The sequence below is a fragment of the Hyposmocoma kahamanoa genome, unplaced genomic scaffold, assembly GCF_003589595.1.
Source record: "Hyposmocoma kahamanoa isolate Upper Pololo Valley unplaced genomic scaffold, ASM358959v1 88, whole genome shotgun sequence".
Lineage (NCBI taxonomy): Eukaryota > Metazoa > Arthropoda > Insecta > Lepidoptera > Cosmopterigidae > Hyposmocoma > Hyposmocoma kahamanoa.
Genome location: NW_020654466.1, coordinates 5,967,959 through 5,984,713, shown reverse-complemented (window position 1 = coordinate 5,984,713; position 16,755 = coordinate 5,967,959). Strand labels below are relative to the sequence as shown.

General features: G+C 34.7%; 1 protein-coding gene across 9 annotated transcripts in view; it reads left to right on the top strand.

The window, feature by feature from the left end:
• Nucleotides 1-16,755, top strand: part of LOC113235829 (POU domain, class 6, transcription factor 2) — a 259,963-nt gene that overhangs the window by 227,983 nt on the left and 15,225 nt on the right. The window lies entirely within an intron of this gene.

Here is a 16,755-nt window from a genome sequence, read left to right as displayed (position 1 = left end):
TTCTGAATGCGTATAAATATTTTATTTCTCAACAATTTCCATGCCTGTTCTCTTATTTGATCATCAATATCAAAGCACTTAACTTTATATACTTGTGAATATACAGTTTTAATCAATTGACCTAAGTAACCCATTACGGTACTCATAAAAACAGGCTAGCCTGTTTAGGGACCATTTTATTATAAACACGCGTAACTTTTAATTTACAAACTTTGTACCTTACCTAAAATTATAAGGACTACCTCTATTGGGAGAGTGGTTAGCCCCGGTCCGGCAAACGGATGCTGGTTCGAATTCGGCAATATTGAAGGAATTATTAAACACCGAACTAGCTGGAGTATTTTCACAAAATATGAATATCATGATATTAAAAACATGATATACAATAAAATAAATAATGAATTTACAAACTGGAAAATAATTGCAAACAAACTAAGCAAATATATCCTAAGAACATAAGACACAGATCTTTCACCAAGTTTAGAGGTTGAAAACTCATATTTTAAATATAATAGTGTTGTTATTGTTGTATAACCTTTTCTGTAACTAATGGCTTTACTTGTTTTTGTCTATGTACGGAATCATTAAATTGTCTTAGTATATTTCATAGATTCGCACAGATGGTGAAAAACAAAGTTCTGCAACAAGCACATAGAAAAATTCATGAGGTCTGTTGGTTCGTTATTTAGCTCAGTTGAGAGAGCATCAGCCACGATATATTAAAGGCGCTGGTTCAAATCCAGCCGAATCGAAGCAATTTCTCTTAATATTCGATCGTTGTATTAATAACTATAACGCAACAAACTAGTGGAGTAATTTCACAAACAAATAATTGACTATCATGGTACTCTAAAACATCGTGATCTTCAATGCATTTACTGTATTATATATATTTTTTTAATATATTGTTAATGATCCATGTATACTAAACAACATTGAGTTTAAAACACAACACAGGTAATTTGCAATTCACGAAACTACGTAAACGCTATTTTCGACTTGCCTAACTCGATTGTACTCATCCATAAAAGTTGTAAGTTCTAAGCACGGCGGTGTTCCATTAGCATCACGAAGTCTGACAGTGTCCTAGAGTTATTTCGCCTAATGCTGTAAAGAGTTTAGTTGGATGCAGTGTTTGGAAGTTGCCTTGTCGGAGACTAAGTTTATTAGCATTATAGGCTTGTGGTGACCGGTCTTTTAGTTCGAGGTTCTAACACTGTTACCGAACAATAAAACGCAAGTTTGTATCTATTGTGTACTCCGCTGACTCCATTCGGCTGTGCAGCCTTTTAAATCGCCTGGACATGAAATTTAAAACATATTTAAAGTATTTTGCGGTGTATTGATTACGTGCTGTTAAAAGTTATGTAAACTATTGATTACAATATCACGTATGATGTAGCAAACTCTTTGCTTTTTCATATTGTTTTGCTATATTTTTGTTTTTCATTATTGTTTGATTGATTGTTGTTATGTATCGTGTATAGTGTTGGGTCATGGAAAAATTCCCATTTTGAAATAATCATATTTTTCCGGATACGTTTTCAATATTTTTCCTCTAATTTTCCACATTTGACATTGACAGCTGTCAAAAGATGAAGTTACTGAACGAAAACGATGGAGCCATTAAAAAGATATTTTTCGTTGTTGTGTCAATTCATTTTAAATCTCGGTTTTTCTGTATGTGGTTTTTAGCTAAATAATTTTACTTTATAATTCACGATAAATAAAACTTCAAAAGATATTTCTAAACGTAGAACATAACATGAGCCCTCGAACTTATATTTTCCCAGTATTTCGGGAATTTTTCCGAAAAAATGTCCACCATTTGAAATCTTTCGAAAAATTACCCAACAGAAGTCGTGTATTGTACTTCTTCATTGCGTTTCATACGGTGAGCATTATAATATCATAGGTTTCCTAAAAGTATTAATAGATAAAATAATAGAAAAATAACGTTTTTCTCACTACTTTTACATCCCCATGCAGTCCTTATCCACTTCATTGTACGTCTCCAACTAGGCACGTATTCATCTAAGCTGCGTTATCGATTTAACACGGTTAACACGTTTTCCAAGTGTTGTGACCCTTCTTGAAGGCAACATCAAATCACTGAAAATACTTAGAATCAGTCAAAAGGAAACATTAAAGGAGCATTGTCTATGTAGTAGATTGAAGTATTTGTATTTAAAGAACTTAGATCGACGATTTAGTAGCTTAATGTTTACATATCTTTCTTGATCAAAAAAAAATATATATACAAAATAATCGTTTCTATATAAGATTCTACGGTGCAAATCTCTATGACTAAATGTTCCACTTTACGCATCAAGTATATGAGGTCTTTTTTATTTTTATCTTCATCGTCTAATTTTTTTTTTATACGTACTGTATTTTTTATTTAAAATTACAACTGCAACGAATAGGTTTTGGGTATAGTGTAACACATTTACTATTTCTTTTTGTAACCTAGTTAAGAGATTAGTAAAATATAATATGCATGCAATGTGAAAATATAAACATACCCATTCTAAGTGAAATGAACTATAATAGAAATAATAACTAATATTGTAGACGAAAATTGTTAACAAATAATAGAATAATAATGTTTAATCATTTTGACGATTTAAAGTGTAATTCTCCATAACTAATCCTTTTGGATTTGGAGCACTGTAGCGACATCTCTCTCAAATAATTTTAACTAATTTTTTTGTCAGTTTTATGAACTGAGAGACTATAGTGCTCTTTACATTATAAGTTAAGGCTTCAATTACCTAAGATTGGTCGTACATGTCTTTCTTATATACTTGTCTATTGCTACAATGTAAAATAAACAAAATTTAATAAAACTCTTACATTTAACTTCATCAATAAATATACGAAGGTGTTTTATAATTCCAGCAAATTTAATTTCGGGCTGTAGCTATTTTGGTCGGCCTATTTTATACGCTTTTAGAAACAGTCGGCGTTTTTTCTACGAACATGTTACGAATGTTATTATGTAATCTGTGACCTGTGACCTATTCTCAGTTCCGTCTGGAAATCTAGACCAAGTCAATGTTTATTTTTGTCTTTTTTATGTCCTCGTTTTATTGACGGCTTGTAAACTTTGACATATTTACAGACATACATCAAAAGTGTCTAGGGACCTACCGTGAGGTAGTTCTTTTGAAATACTTGATTACCCCATTAAAATTAAATAAAAATATTTATATAAATTAACTATAATTTAATTTACTTACTTTTTAAATTATGAAATTGACTTAAAATCCTTTGGTGTTAAAAATTTTTTTTAACACCAAACCAGATTTTTTTATAACATCAAGTGACGGGATGAACAAGTCGTGCGCCTGATGGTAAGCTACACGCTAGCCCCTAATAGTTGCAGTGCCACTCAGAGCTTTAAGACGCAAAGATCTGAGGGGCTCTGACACTGCGCCCGTCACCCTGAGACATAACTTGACAAGTCCCGTGTGCCTGTAATTTCACCAGCACCCTCCCATCAAAATCGGAACACAGTAATGCTGACATTACTGCTTGGCGGCAGAAATAGGCACGGTGGCAGTACTTCCCTGAACGAATTCTTTCACAAGGAGATCTACTGCTACTAAAATTTTCAGTCATTTGCAAAAGCGTGCTTGATCCGTAGACACTTCACGTGACAAACTTTGAAATATGTAAGTTTGGGTTCTAAACTATATTGTGGATATTCCAAAGATTCGCACGAAGCATTACGCTTCCACATTTTTATTTTCAAGGCGATCGCCTATGGAGTGGAATTCTCTGCTTGCAGACTTATTCCCTGGACGCTATAACTGAACCTTTTCAAGGCGAGAGTGAATAGGCATTATTTAGGTGTGCATACTTCATCGATCGTCGACCTCATTGTCACTTTCCACCAGGTGAGTTGGAGGTCAAAAGCGCACTTATATTTTACAAAAAAAAAGAACACAACGACTTCCAACCCGCATTGGACCAGCATGACGGTCTATGGCCTACACCCTCGCCTGAGTGGAGACCCGTGCTCAATAGCCTATAAATGAGTTGATGGTCAAAGTGTCATTTAGTGGGTTAAATACCCGGGTTTGATTCCGTGTACAACCTAGGAAATTGTATGTATGAAAATATATGAAATGTTGTATAATTAAATGTACATTGTGTCTGGTATGGACGGTTTGTGTAGTGCCGTGGAGAGAATATCGTTGATTTAGTATTTAGTAACATTTCACAAACGCTAACCTCGATCCCATTTTCGGCCAAAAAGTGCCTACGGCAGAAAACGCTCGCACATAAGAATTCACCCACTACCCTAAGTACCCGTAAGTACCTCCCTGTATGCATCTAGACCTCGCTTGGTGTCACAGTATAAACACATTTAAGGTGATGGTACAATTATCGATATTTAAAGGGAAATGTGTCTTTAAATTTGAAACAACTTTTTTAACCGACTTCAAAAAAAGGAGGAGGTCCTCAATTCGACTGTTTTTTGTATTATGTTACGCGATAACTCCGGTGACCCTTTGTGAACCGATTTTGAGGATTCTTTTTTTGTTGGAAAGAGGGCACCTCAGTATAGGTCCCATTTAAAATTGAAGAAATTATTCCACCTCTAAGTAGAACAAAGTCGTTTTTCTGTTTTGAGACCAGGTAATTTAAGTGGTTTTCTGATATAAAATAAAGGAAAGTCACTTGAAGGGAGCAAACCTAAAGGTAATCTTAAACTCAGATTTTTTATTTACATACTTCAATATACATGTCAAGCTTCATGAACCCGTGATAGGTCACGATCAGTGAAATCGTGAATTGATGTTATAAAGTATCCACTCAACTATGACATGTTTTATTTTATTATCTGTGTTATTATATTATGGTAATAACTGAAATTAACTAAATAATTCATTAATAGGGCCCACCAAACAATGTCGAATATGCGTGACCACTATTTGTTAATTTTCATTATAATTTCCATAAAACGTAACGGTGCATACCTAAATAACAGTATATTAGTACAAATTGGATAAAAATTTATTAAAAATATACAATTTAAAAGAAAATAACAAAACAACACGGGTAATTTATAAAAAATTAAAATGTTTGTAGTAACGAAAAATTGCTTCACTTGGTATTTCGATGTCTTACTTTCTCAAACTCGTATCTTATAAAGAGTGATTATTGAGGAGATGGCAAATCTTTATGTTTATTTTAAATTTCTTATCAAGGGTGTTAATTTGGACGCATTACTTTAAAAATAGGTAAAAACCAGTGTGTGAATGTGAAGGAAATGTGAAGTGAAATCAACCTGCAAAATTTGTACATACAATCTATTTTTTGCATTTCAGTAACTTTGTGCTTTAAGATACGAGCTTAAGAAAGTATGACGACGATTTTCGACGTATTCCATTGCCAACTTTTTTCGTCAGACGTAACTTTGTCGTGTGGTTGTGAAAATAAACATTAATAATATCTTAGTGTAATTCACTCATTAAGTAATTTAGGAACGATTTATGGATGTTAATGAGTGGTAACGTAAATATGTAAAATATTTATTGTTTTGTCGTTTTACGATGCTGCTACAAATTTGCGGTTGTTTTGGCAAATTTTGTCGTAAGCCGTGGTAGCCTTAATGGTTTGACCAATCGACTCGCAAGCATTGGCCGTGGGTTTGAATCCAGGCTCGCACCTCTGAGTTTCTCGGAACTTATGTGCGAAATGTAATTTGAAAATTACCATGAGCTTTTCGATGAAGGAAAATATTGTGATTAAACCTGCACGTTAAAGAAGGTTCACAACTTCGGAAAACTTGTAAACTCTCGCCTGAAAGAAGACCCATGCCCAGCAGTGGGATGTATAAATGGGTTGATGATGATGATGATGATCATGGTGGTGATGAAGGATGAGCTCGCACAGAAGATACCTATTCAGTCGCACCTTAAAGATACTCGTGTTGTAAGTGCTCGGAAACACAGTCGCAGCAGGGAATTCCATTCCTGAGCTATGCGCATAATAAAAGATAATGAAAAGCGCCTATTACACCTGAAGGGAATAGCGACCAAGTAAGGATGATATCCCGCCGTACGTCTGGATGTCCGACGGTACGGAGGCGGGCGGGATGAGCTGATGGAGCTCATGAGCACACTCACCGAAATATATTTCTACAGAAAACCGACAGACAGGCAACTTTACGCCGGTGGGTTAAACTATAAAGTTTAAATTCGAGCTTATCGTCGCCAATAAGTCTCCTGGCGCTGCGTTCAATCTAATCAAGACCCTCAAGTTAATACTTCGCTGAGCCATCCCACAGGTGACTATAATACTCCATGCAAGATCGGACTTGTGCTTTGTATAAAGTTGAGATCTGTCCAGGCGTGAAATATCGCTTAACCTTAGTAAGGATACCCAGTTTTTTGGCTGCAATTTGTGCCTATACATTCAATAAATCATCATATACTTTCAAGAGCAATGTAAGGAATGGATGTTTAATCAACAGAAGACATCATGCTGTTTGTCCAAGCTAATGTAGGCTTTGTTACGTTATCAGACATAATAAAAGAAAAATTATAATTCAAATTAAAAATGTACTAACTCTTTTTATTTCAAAGAATCCTAAATTCCATTATCTGCTTGTTGTATTATATGTCAGTAAAATACTCTTTGCTTCTAAGTGCAGTATGTTCGGTGGTCGGTATGTATGTCGTTTTAAGTTTTAAGGTTTGTTATTTTTGTAGTAAACGTATATAGTGATTGAGATGGGTATCTCAATCACTATATACGTTTACTAGGAGGGTTCCTATTCATATAATGTATAATCGAAAAGATACCCGTCTCTATATCCTACGGTGTCTCCAGCGGTGAATACTTAAAACCAGCAAATTACTGAGGCTTTTAACTTCTCTTCGACATAGATGTAAGGATTGTTTTATCTTAAATATTGTTGTATGTGTTCTCTTGAAGAATAAAGTCTTTTTATTTTATTTCTTTACTTATTTATTTATTTATTAGCGTCAAAGATAAGATCTGCGCTCAATGTAATGCCAAGGAGCTCCAGGCTTTTCAAAAGGAGACAAATTCACATAATCCAAGTACACAGCGTTGAATATTGAAAGTAAGACTAATTAGTATCAACAACAAAGCATATAAGTGCATCGGCACATTTATAAGTGCAGATAGCATCGTACATTATCGCCCGACGAGCTAAAGGCGCGACCTACTCGCTTAATAGTATAGTAATGAGTCCATCGATCCATGCTATTTATGTGATAAAGGAAGTAGTGCTGTAAATAGAGACTAACTTACTTTACTCGTCAAATATTGTAAAGAAAGCATTAATTGAAAAATATGTGCTGCCTCTAAAAACTGCCTCTGTGTCCGAACGATTACCATGCTGATCTGCCACGCAGAGCACCCGAGTTGGAATCGCGAGTCGGGAGAAATATTGTACGGCCTACATTTATTTATCTCGTGAGTTGGGTGTAATTTGTGGTCGCCGACGTATCGTACGCACACATAGACAAGTAGAAATTATTCCTAAATTTAGGAGATAAATATATTTAGACCATACAAATATTCCTCCCGGCCCGGAAGTCGAACCATGGACCTCTGCGTGGCAGTCCAGCATGGTAACCGTTCGGCCACAGAGGCAATTTTGTAATATTTATTTCAAATACCCACTGATCGACACAACCCATGAACTAAACATGTCACTAATATGGAGTTTTGTCATCATGTCACTCCAGAAGTTGTATAAATAAACTTTCGTTTAAAGTTTTTGCGTCACTGTAGTTTTAAGCCAATTAAATGGCAAATTTTGAATATCAACCGAAATCTAATTATACAAGCGTATATTGCCCTTTAAATTAATATGTGATTTTGTGAAGACGACAGCCAAGAACAGCCTTAATAATAAATTATGACTCTTCAAACGTAAATTATGACTCTCACATACATGATGCGATTTTATATTAATTGTTCTGTAAAATAGTCATTCATTAAAACATCAACACAATCCAGCGTTAAATCTGTTGCATCACTCGCAACAATGATTAACAGCCAAAAGTATCGAAAACGTGGAGAGTGAAAGTGACAAGCGAAATTTACTCGCAAAATAGTTTCGTCATTGAAAACGAATCTCCTGCGGTGTGATCACATACTGTTTGATCAATGCCTCTACCATGAGCTTCCAGTCACATTCGTTGCTATTGATCGCGTAAAGTATTTGACAATTTTATATGACATATAGTACAGAGCCCTTAGAAGAAGTAACATTACATATACAAATTTTTGAAGCGGTCGCTTGTGGCAATTTTCATTGGTAGCTCATGGTAGAGGCCGTAATGGTTTTAATAGATCACGATCGGAAGTTATGAAAATGGACACTTTTAAATTTTATACAATTTAAAATCAATTATGAATAAATTCATTCTATGATTTTTTTCAGTTAAATCATTTTAGTTGGTAATAATAATACCTTCCGTTATTTAAATAGTGTCCAAAAAAAATGGCACAACTCGAATACCTTCAGCTGTGTCCGAAGGTACATGCAACATGAAAAGTGCGACTTGTAACAAAAATTTTTAAATGGAATTTTATTATGTACCTAGTAAAAGTAGAGTGAAAGACTGTACTTTCATATTTCTGCCCCTAGGTAGTAATGTGAGCATTACTGCGTTTCACTTTATATTTCACCATCACCCATATGGGTGCTGGTGAAATTACAGGCACATGGGACTTGTCGACTGGGTGCTGGTGAAATTACAGGCACATGGGACTTGTCGACTTATGTCTCAGGGTAACAGACACAGTGCCAGTGTCACTCAGGTCTTTGCGATTTAAAACTACGGGTGGAACTTCAACTGTCATGGATAAGCGTGTCGCTTCTACCAGAGGCACGATTTGTTCATTCCGTCGTTTGATATCATAAAAGAAGAATTATTAGTTTTAAATTTTGCGAATATCATGATAACTAACATAACAAAATACTACTAACACTACTAATCATAACAATCGTTATATATTATTTAACCTTGTGTTATGTAACGAAATGAAGCACTATTGTGAAGATAAACATAAGCAAAGCACGTTAAATTAGGCGCCCAATCTAAGTGGCGCGTTTGAAACAATGGCACGTTCTGTTAACACAAAACAACTAGTTGCGACATGCGATATTTCGTTTATTTACTTATTCAAACTCAAAATGTATTTATTTTACAGTTAAATATTTACACGCACATAATCACCTCAAATCGTTATAATTTATACTCTGGTGCTCCATCAAAAAAGGCAGAATGAGAAGAACAGACAAAAAAGTGTCTTCCGAAAGAATGAGCTTCATCTTTTTAATTCATTCAACATGAATGAATGAATGATATTTATTTACTTAAAATATGGTGTACAATAGGTGGTACAAGTGTACGTAATTTTTATTACGTACACTTCTACATACTGTTTTCAGTATACTCATATTTTACCGTTATGGATGTCAATATTTTCAGCTAAACAATTCTAAAGCAAGTCCTATTAAGTATAAAGATAACAATATAATAGTAAGTTATTGCCATGACATAAAGATGTCAAATAAGTTAAGTGGTGAAATTTATTGAAAATTATATGTAAAGAAGTCATTAATTGAACATAATTTTTTGTCTCTTATTCAACACTCGGAATTTTACAACGCCCTCTGTTATGAATGGCTCGTACTAGCTCAAATACAATAAGTCTGCATCTAGTAAGTATCGCGTCTGCAGAAATAGCGTCAATACAGGTTTAGGAATAAAATAATGGTGCGTATTGTAATCAAGGTAGGGTTACTTCATTATACTCGAAAAGAAACTTAGACTATTTTTTCCATCCTCTAAGAAAAGAAAGAAATGATATTTTGACACAACAACTCCTCTATTGACGTTTAAAATCGTTGCCATTAATAAATATAACAAATTGAATGTTACGGTTTTCAAAGCGTCTGAACCGCGGTAGAATGACAAAATAATTAAAAGACAATTCCCCAAAGTCCTCAATGAATTTTTAATTGAATAGACATTTCATGTAAAGAAGTATACCGAAAAATTATTCCACTATTATTTGGTAATAGGGGAATTATTTATTTTTACTTTTAATGGTACGTAACTACATACCCAATTATGATTTTAGTATCGGAAGCTTTTAATATTCCTTTTTAATTTTCCCATCGGAAAGTTGTCGTTAATTCCAATAAACGTAATGTCATTTGAAATTCAATATACTAAACAGTTTAAAACTTTCAACTATCCCTTGTTACACTAAAACTAAAGGTAGTTTCATTTTAATCAAACTTTATCCACTAAATTTAACAATAATGAAAAAAATAAATCATCTAATTCCAAACAAGGCAGAGTAATTCGTCGAAAATTACCGATCGTATCGTAATCCGATCGTAACCGTGCCGCGTGCACTAATGCTCCCTCTACACGAGGCCCCAGTTCTATTGATTACTATTTAATTCGTTGTTAGTGGATACAATTACTAAATTACTGTGTTCCTCTCTCAGTTGCCTACGCCAATTTGTCTAAATGAATCGATAGCGTATTTTTGGGGCAGTCTAAACACGCTCTAGGGATTTTGCCGTTTGAATTTGTAATTAGCGGATCTGATAGACTTGATTAAAGCTTTAAAGCCGTCTTTAAAGTTTCTATATTTGTTACCATATTCTTCTACGTAGACTTGTAGACGTATTACAATAACATTGGTATACAATTTCTATTTACACTATCATGTTAAAATACCAAGCCAATGGAGGTCTCGGAGAACGGACTGCAAAGCTCCTAGACCATAGCATTATTTTAACATATATTGCACAGGAAATCGCAAAAAACACATTTAGTAACAAGGAAAACACAAACAAAAGGTACTGCTTATTTCTGACAGAAATTTCTTCCTGCAGACCTAATTACAGAAGACAATAATTGCAATAATGGGTTTACGTGCACAACAAAACGAAAATTATGTAATAAAAATAAAAAATGTAAAAAAAAATATCAAAAACATGAAATTATTAAAAGCGTATGAATACTTAGACAAATACATATTTCGTACTATAATAGCTTTTTTTATAATGTCAAGTGACGGGACGAACAAGTTGTTATGGACAGGCGTGTAGTAAGCTATACGCCTGTCCTTAACAATTGCAGTGCCACTCAAAGCTTTAAATCGCAAAGATCGCTAATACATAAGCGTAACGTATAATCGCTGAGATATAAGTTGACAAGTCCCATGTGCCTGTAATTTTACCAGCATCCTTACCTTTCCAAACCTGAACATAGCAAAGCTGACATTACTGCTTGGCGGAAGAAACAGGCAAACTGGCAGTACTTCCCTGGACGGAATCTTTCACAAGGAGCTCTACTACTACTAAGCCCTATAAAATGGATGGAACAGTCGATGAATAGTGCTCCTTCACTCTGATTCTGGAAATAGCTAAGGATTTATTACCATGAACAGTAATGGGAAGTGCGTTCCAAAGTCTGACCGCATGAACAGTGAAGGAGTGAGAATAAAAACCGGAATTGAAAGATTATTTAAACTATTTAAGACGTAATAAAAGACTATTGTACTATAGGGCTATTTAAAAAAGTACTAGTTGAACATTTTTCACTACTTTATTTACGCATCCGAATTTGCAGTTAGGCGTTCATCCATTTTCTGCTATTTGCGAGCAGTACTGATTTCATTTCAATTTCCTATACGAAGTAATTTTCAATAACTCTTCTTAATTCTCCTTTTAATTGTGTGGTCTCAACACGATTCACGTCGATAAGAAATTTGATCTCCAACTTAGCAGTGTTTTTATCAAGAGACTGAACGAAGAACTCATTCTGGTAGTAATCGACACGCCTGTCCATGACAGTTGCATTGCCACAAAGAGTTAAGTCGCAAAGGTCTGAGGAATACTGCCTCTGTACCTGTCGCCCTGAGACATAAGTAGACAAGTCTAATGTGTCTGTAATTTCACCAGCACACCGTTACCCTTCTAAACCAGAACGCAGTAAAGTCAGCTTTACTGTTTGGCGGCAGAAATAGTGGCATTACTTCCGTGGACGAACTCTTTCACTAGGAACTCTACTGTTATTGAAGTAGATATTGAAAGGCGAAGGCTTTGCAGCATTTGCAGCTCACTTTCTATATTGCCTCACTTTCTTCAAATATTCATTACCTCTAGTGGGTAAACCTTAATATGAAATAATTTCCCAAGGGCTTAATAAAGTTGTTCATAAGCAAAATGAAGGCTACAATCAAACCTGTCAACATGAAATCGATACATTTAACAAAGATAATTTGTCATTCGTAATCAAATTTAATTTCCCTTGAAATAAGGGTAATGACACCAAATGTACAATTCATAAAAGGCTCAAACAAAGTGAGGAAGCGAATGCTTGCTTCAAAGAAACCGACTATACCACAGGCTCTGTTAGATGCTATTAAAATTTGTATGCTTTTAATGGAGGTGTAGTGCGCCCCTAATACCTGGTCGCATGAACTTTATGCCTGTAGGATTATAAATCATTGCAATATTTTAATAATAAAAAAACCGACCTCAAAAGTTCGTGGAGTGACATCTATTTGTCAAGTTTTATTGTAATCGGTTACCGGAAAATGTGCGAAACCGGATTGATCGCCTAGTTCCACCATTAGAGGTGGATTAATTTCTTCAAATTCAAATGGGACCGATACTGAGGTCAACGAAATCGGTTCACAAATGCGTAACTTAAATAATCATGTCATACAAAAAAATACATCAAATCTCACTACAAAATTTAATAGTACTCTGCCTAAATAAGTAAAAAACTTTACATCGACTGTTGGTGCATAAAATGGAATCACAAACAAATCTTTATTTAATAATATTATACTCTTTGAATCCAATTCGATTCCTTTCCGGCTCTTTACAAATAGATCACGATACATCGGCCGCAGTATAACGACTAACAGCGTTCTCGTACTGAACTAAATTAATTAATTAACTAATTAAAATCCATTACAAATAATTAGAGCCGTCGATAAAATTGAGCTCGATCGATAAGAGAAACAAAGAGTTGCCCCGCTATCTAACCCAAGCAAGCTCTTTAGACTTTATGGACGCATTTCGAATTATTAGAAGTACATGGCATTGGCAATATCATCAGTCTGTAGTTGTATTATCTGTATAAAAATACATTTAGAACCCTTAAAGGGTTAGAAATAATTAAAAATTACAAAGTGTTTAGTTTAATTCATCATTACATTGTTACTTAAATTATGAACTTAAAATATGGAAGAGGGTATCTAACGTTTCAATAGATTCTATGACGTCATAGAATCCCGTCAAACACAATTTTGATTCATTAATTTGATATTTTTAAAGCCCCGCGCACTCCAACTAGAAGCCGGAGTTGTACACAATTCACAATATTAAGTATGAAATCTGTTATCAAATAGGGACACGACCCAAGTTGCATAGTTTTTTTCTCGTACCTAGGCCCCACACGAAAGAAAACCATAAAACAACGCGATTGAGAATTTAACGTAAAATCAATCAACGCCATCTAGCGCCTTTTGAGGGAACTACTAAATGTTTGTAGCTGGTTAAAGCAGTGTATTGCAGGGAATAATATATCCCACAGAAGTGTTTCGAAAATGAGTAAAATTTACCGAGTATATGTTATTATGTACAGGTTTTTAATATAGACTTAATTGCAATTTATGTAGGCAAGGTTTTTTTTCAATGAAATTGTATTTTTCTACTCCTGTAAGTACTTTAATTGTTAACATAATTTCATAAACCATATCCAAAAGGCGCTCTTTTTTAATACTGAATCATAATTCCATTGTCTATGGTACTCGCCACTGAGCTGAAGTTCATTAAAGTTTTTATTTTCATAGTTCTCTCGGCTTTGCACATAGAACTACATTGGATTTCATAAAAAGAACATCGTATTTTTGCTAATTAAAATATCAAATGACGCTACTCAAACGCTATACTGCTATATAATCTTTATAAAAGAATTATTGCTTAAAATTTAGTGCGGTACTTGGCTATTTCTAATCTACCTCTTTGGTTTATTGTTTTGTAGCGTTTGTGTGGGTTCCGTCTAAATATATGAAGAGGTTGTATGGTGGAACCTTTGCCTACCCTGATATATAGGTTAAAATTTACAAAAAAAAATGCGTTTGTTGTCATCGATTGTTAACAAAATATAAGATTTGCTTTGGACCTTTTGGAGGGAAAAGTGTCGTTTTTATTTTGACTTTCAATTATTTTGTGAAGTCTAGTTTAAAGTGGAATAGGATAGTGCTATTGTGCTTTAATCGAAGATTAAAACGCGAAATTATACGAATCTCCAACTAAAATACCCATATCGGCCCGTTTTAAGGAATCCCGAGTCAATTCAAGCACGCCGCCTCAAATTGCCTATCTTCTTTGTGGCGGCCATATTTACAGAAACATAATTAACCTTCATGTTTAGGCTGATGGCTTTGCCTTTGCATTTGCTTTGCAAAGCCTTAATAAATTTAAAAAAAAAATTAACAAAATATACAAAAAATATTGGTTCTGTTTCATTATTTCATTTACTAGAAGAAAAATTTATCGTATGCAATCATTACATAATTAGGTCTTGAAGCCGAGTACCGTGTTTGTATTTCAACCGCCAAGCAGTAATGCTTACGTTACGGCGTTCCGGTAGGTATTGAAAGGTAAGGGTATTGGTGAAATTACAGTCACATGTGACTTGTCAACAGACTTATGTCTCAAGGTGATAGGCGCAATGGCGGTGCTCCTCAGATCTTTGCAATTTAAAGCTCTGAGTGGCACTGCAACTGCTACGGACAGGCGTGTCGCTTACCGCTAAGCGCACGACATTATAAAAAAACACTGCAATAATCATGTAATATTCATAATAATTGGCAAATTTGTAAATTTGTAAAAAATCTCAAAAAAAACGTTTAAGCTAAAGCTGCGGGAGCATCTGTTAAATTTGCAAAAAATTGGGGATATGAGTGGCTAGGGTATTTGCGGTTGTCTCTTGTTTGTCCACGTACAGGGTCGGGAGCGCGTCATGCTTGACATTTAAGATTTAAGATTTAATTTCAACTCTGTGCCGCTTGCGATAGGAACGGTCCAAGGTCCAAGGTGCCGGGCTTGTTATGCTCTTGGCTGTACCTCGTTTCAGGACTGCAAATAGTGTATTATGTGTGGAGGTTGGGAGGAAGAAGATTGAAAATTAATAATTTAAAAATTAAATCAGATTTTTGTTGGATTGCGAGTGGCGTCTCTATCCTATAGGATCCTGGCAGAATACCAGCGTCGCGGGCAGCCGCGTCATTTATGCTGAGCCAGCGCCTTTTTCACTGCCATGACTTCCAAGTGTAATATTAGTAGATAAGAATATCATTATTGTTATATACATATAAGTTAATGCCTATATCATGTTTCTGATGTCATGGTGGTGAATAAAGCTTTTATCTATCTATCTATCTATCTATCTAATGTATTTCCTTATTCATAAAATAATGTTTCTTTAATTACACAAAATCAATAACTTGATTTTGTGTAATTAAAGATAGTATAGTAACCTATAGTCAATTGATATTACCTACCAAAACCAAAAAGTTTTAATCGAACAACCTCTTGAATTCTTGAAAGTTATTCAAAAGCATTTAAAACAGTCATAATAATACACGTTAATTGTAATTGATATCGTTTTTGATTCTTAAACGTAATCGGTAACACGAAGTCGACTCGCCTTCGATTCGGCGCGCGTATTTTCACCCATTATGTATCTGTTCACAAAGTTATAATTTGCGCATCGAAAGTTAAACTTCCGAAACAAAATTGTTCTTTATTTCTTTCCATGTAAAGTATTGTTAGACACACTAATGTTCTTGTTAAGCTGTAAAATATAATTGTCCATGTTATCCATGATTCCCTAATCACTCGGAAACTTTAATTAACAATAATCAAGCATTGAATATAAAATGCCGAAATAGCGGGCGGTAGGATTATTATATCGAATTTTTCTACTTTAAATGCAAGCAGTTGGCATGTGACTGAGGCATTAGCTATCAAAAACGCAAATCTGATATTAGACGATAAATGTGTTTAGAAACTTTCGAGTAAATTATTTTAGATTTCAATAGGTCATTGGTAGGTAAACAAAAAGGCGACTGACATCTTTTAAGTGAGCGTGTGTCTTCGTCGTCTAGATCCTTACTTTCCATCAGGTAAGATTGTAGCTAACGTGAGCCTATCTTAAATAAAAAGAAAATATTAAATAATAATTATGCTCTCTTAATATACGAAATTGCGACATAATACCCAAATGCAATAATATCAATTCTGCCGAAATAGCAGCAGTAGAGCTCCTTGTGAAAGAGTTCTTCCAGAGACGCCCTGTTACCTTATCTATTTCGGCCGCCAAGCAGTAATGTGACCATTACTGCGTTCCAGTTTTGAAGGGTAAGGGTACTGGTGATATTACAGGCACATGGAACTTGTCAACTTATGTCTCAAGGTGACGGGCTCAATGGCAGCCCCTAAGAAATTTGCGATTAAAAGCTCTGACTTATGGACAGCTACATCTGTTATGGACAGGCGCTTCGCTTACCACCAGGCGTACAAGTAAGGGGTACAGTCTTCAACCAGTTATGTCTAATATGAATGCAAACCACCCTATATAGGGTATGCAATAAATAATTAACCATGGGACCTGTAAAGGGCCCGAAAGGTCGGTTTGTTTGAAAAAACAAATA